We start from the raw sequence: 9,085 nt of genomic DNA, 5'->3' as shown, positions 1-9,085 counted from the left end.
AGCATTGCATGCTACAGAGAAATTGTTGTGAAAGAGTCCATTGATGCAGCAGACTTCTTTGTTGTCCTACTTTAACAAATTGCCAGAGTTGACCCAGCCTTCAGCAACCCCCACCCTGATCAGTCAACAGCCATCAACATCCAGGCAAAACCATCCACCAGAAAAAGAAAACAAAAAACAAAACCCTGATTCAGATGGTGGTTAACATTTTTTAGCAATGAAGTATTTTTATTTATTTTTTTAAGGATTTTGTTTATTTGAGAGAGCATGAGAGCGGGGAGGGTCAGAGGGAGAAGCAGACTCCCTGCTGAGCAGGGAACCAGATGCGGTACTGGATCTCAGGACTCCAGGATCATGACTTGAGCTGAAGGCAGACACTTAACTGACTGAGCCACCCAGGCGCCCTGAAGTATTTTTTAATTAAGGTACGTATATTAGTTTTTTTAGACATAATGCTGTTGTACACTTAATATACTACAGTATCATGTAAACATTTTTTTTAAGATTTATTTATTCATGAGAGAGGCAGAGATACAGGCAGAGGGAGAAGCAGGCTCCCTATGAGGAGCCCTATGCAGTACTCGATCCCAGGATCCAGGATCACAACCTAAGCCAAAGGCAGACACTCAGCCACTGAGTCAACCAGGCACCCTAAACATAAGTTTTATATGCAGTGGGAAACCACAAATGTCACTTGACTCATTTTATTGTATGGTCTGGAACCAAACCTTCAGTGTCTCCAACATGTGCCTGTACCATATTCTCCAAATTTGCCTTAGCTATCTTGACTTGTCTTCTCTATGAATCCTAGGATCATTGTGTCAAGATCAGTAAAAACATCATTGGTATTTTTATTGGAATTTTTGAATTTATAAAATTAATTTGAGAATTAAGTTTTTAAACATTTATTCCTCTCATCTATAAGCTTGAAATAGTTCTACATTTTTAAGACTTCTATCCATTACCTTATTGAACTTAACTCCTTTATCTTGTTTTAGTGGTTTGTCCTGTATGCTTCTGTTGTCATATTAGCTATAAATAGGTGACAGATTGGGAGAAAATATTTGGAGCTTATAAAACAAAGGAACATGCAAGGAATTTTTGCAAGTCAGTAAGAAAATTTATTAGTAGAAAAATGTGCTAAAGGATATGAACAGTTTATAGAAGGGAAGCCTGTGTGGCTAACCTATGAAAAGATACTCAACCTCACTGGTAGAGAAATGCAAAGTAAATCACCCGGGCGGTGTCACATTTTATCTGTCAAACTGGTGAAAAATAGGCAGATAATACCAGTTAACAGTGAGACCAGGAAAAATCAGAGTTGTCAGGCATGCAGGTAAGGGTATAAGCTGGTCAGCCATGCCAGAGATTTTTTGGACAGTATTAGGGAAATTGTATTTGTATATAGAGCAATGCAACACTGAATCACTTTACTGACTGCATGACCTTGAGCAAGCAACCCAGCCTTTCTCAAGTTCCTCTCATGTAAAATGTACACAATAGCAGAACCCTACTTAGAGAGTTCTGAGGCTCAGCCTCACTAGTACATCTCAGGCTCCTAGAGCAGAGCTACCGAGCCCATAGGAATCACAGTCAATGTTAGAGTTGGTGTCCCTGTTACACAGTCTAACCTGCCAGCTCTGTTCTTTGAGGTAGGTGCAGCAAGTGGGAGTAGGGATGAAGGAGAAGTTTTAAATAGAATAAGAGGAGTATTTGCTTAGTTAAATATCTTCCTGTAAACCTGAAACCAAATAAATAAGCCAAGTATATTCATCATAGGCAAACTGGCAAGTAGAGAAAAACATGAAGAAAAGGCATCCATAAAAGAACCCCCCATTTATTGTTGGTTATCAAGACTAGTATTTTACTCCCCTCCAGTGCTTATTTAAAACAGTGACAAAATTTAATTTAATTTAAAACCATGACTTCTGAATACCACCCCAGATTGGTTAAATCAGAATCTGATGCAGGTCCCTGGTACACACTAAAACTTGAATTTGATGTGGGCTCATTTGCCCACCACCCACGCACAGCAAGAAGTAATAACAGTTGCTGAATCTGCTCTGTTATTGCCTGATTATCAAAGTCAGGGGGTTTGTCCAGTTTCGGTTCAGAAACTATTAGCATTTATATATTGAGCTGTTGTAGAAGAAAGACAAGCAAGCTGCTGGGCTTTTTGCCAGAAGCTCTTCTGAGATTTTAATGTAAAAACAAGACCCTGTGCCATTCACTGTGGAAGAAAAACCTAGAGATTCACTGTGAATCCATGGATGAACCTCTGCCAGCCATTAAGTTCTGGAGCAGTCATGTTTCATGCCATCACACCACCTCAGTTCTACTCTAACAAATCTTAACCACACAAATATGGGGTTAGAATTTCTATTTCAAAATAGGTAAGCTACCATACTTTGAATGTGGTCATATCTCACTGGATTTGGGGGATAGACAACCTAAGAAAAGTCCAGAGTGTGGCCTGGAGCAATTTGAATGGAGACCTTTGATTCTAGCCTAACTTGTTATGATATAACTAATGAAGTGTTAGATTTCTTTTTAAATCAAGGTAATTTACTGCACTTGAGTAACAGAAATTGTAGTGATTCCTCAGTTCTACTAAATTAAAACTGATTGCCCTCTTAATGGAATCCTCATTTCTGGTTTCACAGTTTTTCTTTAATAAGAGGCTTATATTCTATTTTCATATTGGTTAAAATAGTCCATGAATGATGCCCTTTGTTCTTCGAGCTGACTGGGGACGGGAGGGCTACACTAAAGGGACTTTCACAAGGACCCTTCCTGCTCCTGCTGGGGACTTGAGGCTCTCTGTCACAGTTTCAGCTCATTTTATCTGCTCCTCTCTCTGAACTCACAGGAATGGGAAAAGGACAGTTAAGGGAACATATCAAATGTTTAGTGTTTCATAACATAGCTGTGTTTTGAAGCAGTAAGGGGACTTTTCAAATAACACTAACCCACAGTATTTACAAACCATTGATATATACTTGTTGCCAAAGGAGGTAATGAGCCTTCCACCCTCATTTAAATCCTAGGAGTGGATGGGGAGCCTGAGTGGCTCAGTTAAGCCACTCTTGGTTTCATCTGAAGTCATGATCTTTTTTTTTTTTTTAATTTTTATTTATTTATGATAGTCACAGAGAGAGAGAGAGAGGCAGAGACACAGGCAGAGGGAGAAGCAGGCTCCATGCACCGGGAGCCCGATGTGGGATTCGATCCCGGGTCTCCAGGATCGCGCCCTGGGCCAAAGGCAGGCGCCAAACCGCTGCGCCACCCAGGGATCCCTGAAGTCATGATCTTAAGAGATCAATCCCCACTTTGGGCTCCACGCTGGGTGTGGAGCCTGCTTGGGATTCTCTCTCCCTTCCCCTCTGCCCCTCCCCACCCTCTCCTCCTGCAAATGCACACTTTCTCTCTCTCAGTAAATAAATAAATCCTGGGAGTGGAATATCTCCAACAGTATCTAAGCCAAATCATCTCTCTTCCCTTCTATTTTTACAGTTTAATCTGTCATGTTAGGTTTTTTCTTTTTCTTTTTACATTTTATTTCAGTGTATGTATCTCAATTTTAGATTTCTATGTGATCATTTATAGTGTAATTGTCTCCTTTCATATTTATTTAGATCATTGGTTCTCAACCTCAGCTACAATTTAGAGCCATCCAGGGAACTTTTAAAAATTCCAAAGCCCAGGCTGCACACCAGACCAATTAGTATATAAGAATTGGGGTGTGGGGGTAGCTAGGATAGGACCCAAGCATTAATAATTTTTTTAAAGCTCCCCAGAAAAAAAATAAAAAAAAAAAAATAAAGCTCTCCAGATGGGTAGCCAGGCTTGAAAACCAATATTTAGGTTGTTGGTCTCTAAACATTCCAGAGACTTTAGAACAGTAGCTTTCAAACTTTAGAGGGCACCAGACAGGAGGACTTGTTAAGGCAGATTTCTGAGTCCTGCCTCCCAAGTTTCTGCACCAGCAGGTATAGGGTAAGGCCTAATAACGCACATATCTATGGTCCCACCCAGGCGGTGCTGATGCTGCAGCATACAGTACACACGTCAGCAATCATTGGAACTTAGAAATCGGGTTAGAAGAGAGCTTTAGGAGTGTCCATCCTAAACTGTGAGGATCTCAGCTCAATCTGTGAGCCATTATGGGGCACCATCCGGAGCGTGACCAGCGCATGTGATGGGAAGGAGCCAAGGGAGATGTTGCCCCCACTCTATGGACGCTTGGGATTTTGCTCAGGAGCCAGAGCTCATGACTGGGCAGCAGCCAGGTCCCCAGCCGCTCTAGAGCCATGAAGTGAAGCTGGGAAAACCTTCACCCTCACTTGATCTCGGGAAGGTCAGGTCCTCCTGCTGCTCGGGGCTGATTTCTGTAAAAGTGGATCCATGACTGTTTCAGCTGCTCACAACAGTGTGTTTATGCTCAAATGAATTATTTCAGGACATCCATGATCCCCATTCCCCCTCTGACAACAACAAATAGTCTGAAGCAACAGGGGAAAAGAATTGTTTTGTATTTGAATGCCTGCTGCAAGGCCAGTCACTCCAGGCCACTTCAGTCCCCATAGCTTCCTGCAATCAGTTGACGGATTTTCTCCCATTTTCTTTACCGACCTAGGTGTTGTAATGTGATCCCTGGAACCAGGCTCCCACTTTATGACCAAGAGGGAACCTGGCCAGAAAGCAAAGCTGTCCTCAAAGAAAAGGGAAGATGGAAAGAACCTCGGTCCTTAATGATTTCCTTGTGCTGCAGAATTCATCCAAGCCTACAAGAGCCTCACTTTTAGACTCATGTATAATTTTAAGAGAAAAGAAGGAGGTGAAAGAAAAAAGGAAATAAAGGAGAAAAAGGAGAGAAGAGAAAGAAGGGAAAGGGAAAGAAGAAATGAAGTAAAAACAGAAAAGGCGGGCTACCTCTAGGATTTTTGTGTGCTAAAGAATGATGTAGCCAGAAAAACTACTGGAGAACAATCTCTCCAGATTTCTGCTTGTGTTCGCTTAATTTTTAGAAGTGCAACTAAGTGGTTAAAAACGATCTCAAAACAAGGGAGAGAGACACCTATTCCTTGTGTGATTTTTTTTTTTTACTCAAGTAGGAAATGCAGCCTCCGCAGGCCGCAAGGACATAACCCCTAAAACTGGGGATGGGCGCGGAACCCCGGCCTGGCCGCACCTTCCATGGCCACAGGACCCAGTCAGCGGCCACTCTGCTCCAAAGGGAACATCCTTTTCCTTTCCTCAGTAAAGCAACCACGAGCCCTTGCTGGTTCTGGAGTTCAAGGGGAGGCTGACACAAGGCCCACCACCTCCTCCCCCCCTCTACAGCCCCCCCCCATTCCCTCTAGGGCCTCCTTCTCTCTCCACCTACAGCACCCACTTCTCCAGAGATGCTGAATTCTCACAAACTGTTAAAGCCAGATTGTTTCCCTCACTGCTTTTGTTTTGATGTATCTTAAAATAATTAGGCTTTTACTGTCAAATATTTCCATTCCCCCTACTGGCTAACGAGGCATCTCACACACCAGGGCAAGGCATGCTACTATGGTAGCCAGTAAACAGTTGCTAAACAAAGCCAAAAGGCTTGCTTACATCAAGCTCTCCCTCCTACTTTTCTTCCATCTGCCCTGAGCTGTGTGATTGCTGTCAAAAATGTAACCTGCTGCACCTCTATGCAGAGCTTTAAGAAAAGCAGCTTCTGGAACTTTTACCAATGACTTTCTTACAACATCTTAATTATCTGTTCATTGGTTAGCAAGTCAGTGAAGGAAGGAGTCTTTCTTTTATTCTTGGAAAGTATGTACTTGGGAATGTCCAGTAAAAAGCAGTATGGGATCCCTGGGTGGTGCAGCAGTTTAGCGCCTGCCTTTGGCCCAGGGCGCGATCCTGGAGACCCGGGATCGAATCCCACGATGGGCTCCCGGTGCATGGAGCCTGCTTCTCCCTCTGCCTATGTCTCTGCCTCTCTCTCTCTCTGTGTGTGATTATCATAAATAAATAAAAATTAAAAAAAATTTTAAAAAAGCAGTATGCACTAAACTCATGCTGCATGCCAGATTCTGGGGAGAGGGAGGCTGCTTCTGACTCTGGGCCCTCCCAGTCAGGGTGGGGGAACAGGAGCACTGAGAAGAAATAACCGGGAACCAGGAATGACCCAAGAGCCTGGTAAGCAACCACCTGCATGAGACCAGCAGTGCGTCAGCCAGCACTTGAGGTCAGACAAGAGAGGTCACTGGGAAGAATGGACACGCTTCCCTGTCTGAGGCAACAAAACCACCCTGTCACCCAGTCCCTGCACCGTGAACCTGATCCCCTCCAGGCCAAGATGACTATCCTCCTGCTGGCCTCTTCTCTGGTCCTGCCCCTGCAGACACCATGCTAAGTCTCTGACTGTATTTCACAAAAACTTTGAAATGTGATTCATCCTATCATCATTGATGTCTTGGTTATGATCTTATTTGCAATATCTCATTTTTTCCTCATAACCCTGCAAGGGAGAGATAACCCTGCGCAGATCACAACAGGAGATATCAGAGGTTAAGGAATTCGTGCAGCCAGGATTCAAATCCAGTTGATCTGGTTCTCCACCCTGGTGGACCCTGGCTTTCAGAGCAGTAACTTGCAACTCTGGTGCCCAGAGCCAGCAACACAAACACTCAGCAGCTAACGTTGTGATTTATTACCTGACTCATAGAAAGAACAACCTAGCAGCTTCCTGTTTTAATTATCCTTGCTAATAACCATTTCTGAAGAGATTCATGCGGTGTCAACATGCAGATGTAACTTTTCTTTTCTCCCCAGTGGCTGTGCAGGTCCCGAGCCTCCCTTCCAGAGGTCCCTGGAGTTTTGCAATCCCACTACAAATGCAAAACAGAAGTTAGCACAAATAATCCTGAACTGCTTTCATGCCACATGTGCATGCTAGACCAGGGATGTTCTGCTTCCAAGGAGAGCACTGCAACGTAACGGGGAAATCAGGGGAGGATGGGTGGAAGGGGCAAGATTTACCTGTGGGTAGGACTCCGGGCAGAGGAGAACTGGAAGTATACGACTAAGGCTGGGAAGAGTTCATGCTGCAAAGTGACAGGACAGAGAGTTAGAGTTGGACACATAGCCTAGAGCCAAACTGCTCAGGGCTTTAACTGCCAGGATGAGGACCTGAGAGAACAGGCAGGAGGCAGTTACACTCCCAGAGAGGGACAAAAAGGGTCTGTCGGCAAGTTGGATCACGGACGGGAGGGGCACTGAGAAGCACGTAGAAGGAAGAGTGCCCCTCTGTCTCCTGCACCCAGGAACCCTGCACTCTGCTGAGCAGAACGACCATAGCGATGACTCACTGGGCCATCGGCAGTGAGTCCTCAAGGACAATATGATGCCCTTTCTAGAGCAAAAGTGGGACCTCCGCTCCCAGTAGCCTCCATGTTCAGAATGCCCATTTCACTTGACTCCTTCTGTCGACTGTCCTTAACCTCCCAAGCCTTTAAAATCAGCATGAAACAGTTCCTCATTCCTGAGGTTATTGCGAGGTTGAATGAGATAATGCATGGAAAATGCAAAGCACGGGGCCTGGCGCGAGTGAGCAGTCAGCAGCTGCGAGCCCGTACGACAGCTCCGCTCCCTTGGTCAGCTGAAACTAATGCCTCCCGAGTGATGAGCATGCTTTTTGAGGACTTGCCTGCTGTGGAAAGTGGCTGTTTTGCTCTTTCTCTGGGAAATGTTAGACACGGGCAGACGGCGGAAGGTGCCACAAAGCAGATTCAAAGTATGATCCCTTTTAGAGGGCTTCCCATAAGATAAGCTGGACAGAGGCAACTTTCTCACACGAGGGGCAGAAGTTCCTTTCTGACAGTGAAGTAGGACTTCACTGGTCCTTATTTTATGCTATTGCTGTACATACAGACTTAGTTTCCCCTTTGTGCTTATACTTTGATGTCTGTAACAGATTCCTGTAGCATATCCCTGGGTGGGAATCCAGGATGCTTTTGGACCCCAACTATAGAGCTTGAGTCCTGGGAACACTAAACGGACCCTTCACATAAGACTTGACTCATATTCCCAAGGCCCCATGCACAGGAAGAGAAGAAAAACTAACATTTATCCATCTCTGTATGTCCAGGCACTGCGCCGGGCATTTGACCAATATGTTATACAGTCCTCACATCAGTCCTGAGAGGTTAGGGATTGTTATCCACATTGCTATAAATGAAGAAAGAGAGTCTTGGTTGAACAGTCTGGCCCAAACTCACATCTAGCCAGGGTTGCTACCAAAATCCTGCCTCTTGTGCATCTGGCTAAAGCCCCTTCCTTCCTGCAGGTGCTTCTTCCCCTAGGTTGTCCTCAGGCCTCATAGTAAGCCTGGTACTACTGTTACTAGGACTCTTCGTTCAACAACTTTGTTGCAGGCGTCTTGAAAGGTTTGTAGTTTGGTGACTTGCTATATTAATTACCTACAACTTTAAGATTGGGAATAAATATTAACCTTGCAAGCTCTAATCGGCCCAAATAGCATCTTAGTTCATGATAAGTAAAGGACAGGTTGAATGAAAACAAAAAGGAGAGACTATAGAAAAGTGTGCTCAAAGGAACTTCCTGCTCATCACTCAACCAACTAGAATGGCGTGAGAGTCGATTCAGACAAACAGAAGATCCAACCACAGAACGTGTTGGCTCATTTTAATTATGCTTTTTACAGTTGGATTCCAAAGAAGATAACTTTGCTCTTCTTACCTCTTCACATGTCTTTGCTGATAAAGTTAGTCAATTTACTGAGTGTCCCTGTGGTCGAGGTACCATAGACTTAATAAACGATGGAGGAGGGACGGTGTCCCTGCTACAGAAAATGTGGCAAGGTAAGGAAGAAGTAGAGATGAAGGAGTCACTTAAGACAAAATATATACAAAGTAACTTCCCAGCAAGCAAGAACCAGGACAACTCTGGGTGTGGAGTTGCCAGATTATGATGTTCCATGGCCAGCTGCGTGATCAAGCCGAGCCTCAAAGCCATCTGTGTCCCAGTGCAGGCCTGTGTCTAGATCTGGCCTGTAGCTTTCGGGTTTCAGAAACGTCATGTA

General features: G+C 44.3%; 1 long non-coding RNA gene across 1 annotated transcript; it reads left to right on the top strand.

The window, feature by feature from the left end:
• LOC112648541 (uncharacterized) lies at window positions 1-5,080 on the top strand. Its single transcript, XR_003129112.3, has 2 exons — window positions 1-425; window positions 4,637-5,080. It is a non-coding gene; the product is annotated as an uncharacterized LOC112648541 (long non-coding RNA).
• The last annotated feature ends 4,005 nt before the right edge of the window (window positions 5,081-9,085 follow it).

This window comes from Canis lupus, chromosome 7, assembly GCF_003254725.2.
Source record: "Canis lupus dingo isolate Sandy chromosome 7, ASM325472v2, whole genome shotgun sequence".
NCBI lineage: Eukaryota > Metazoa > Chordata > Mammalia > Carnivora > Canidae > Canis > Canis lupus.
This window is presented reverse-complemented; position numbering and strand designations above follow the sequence as displayed.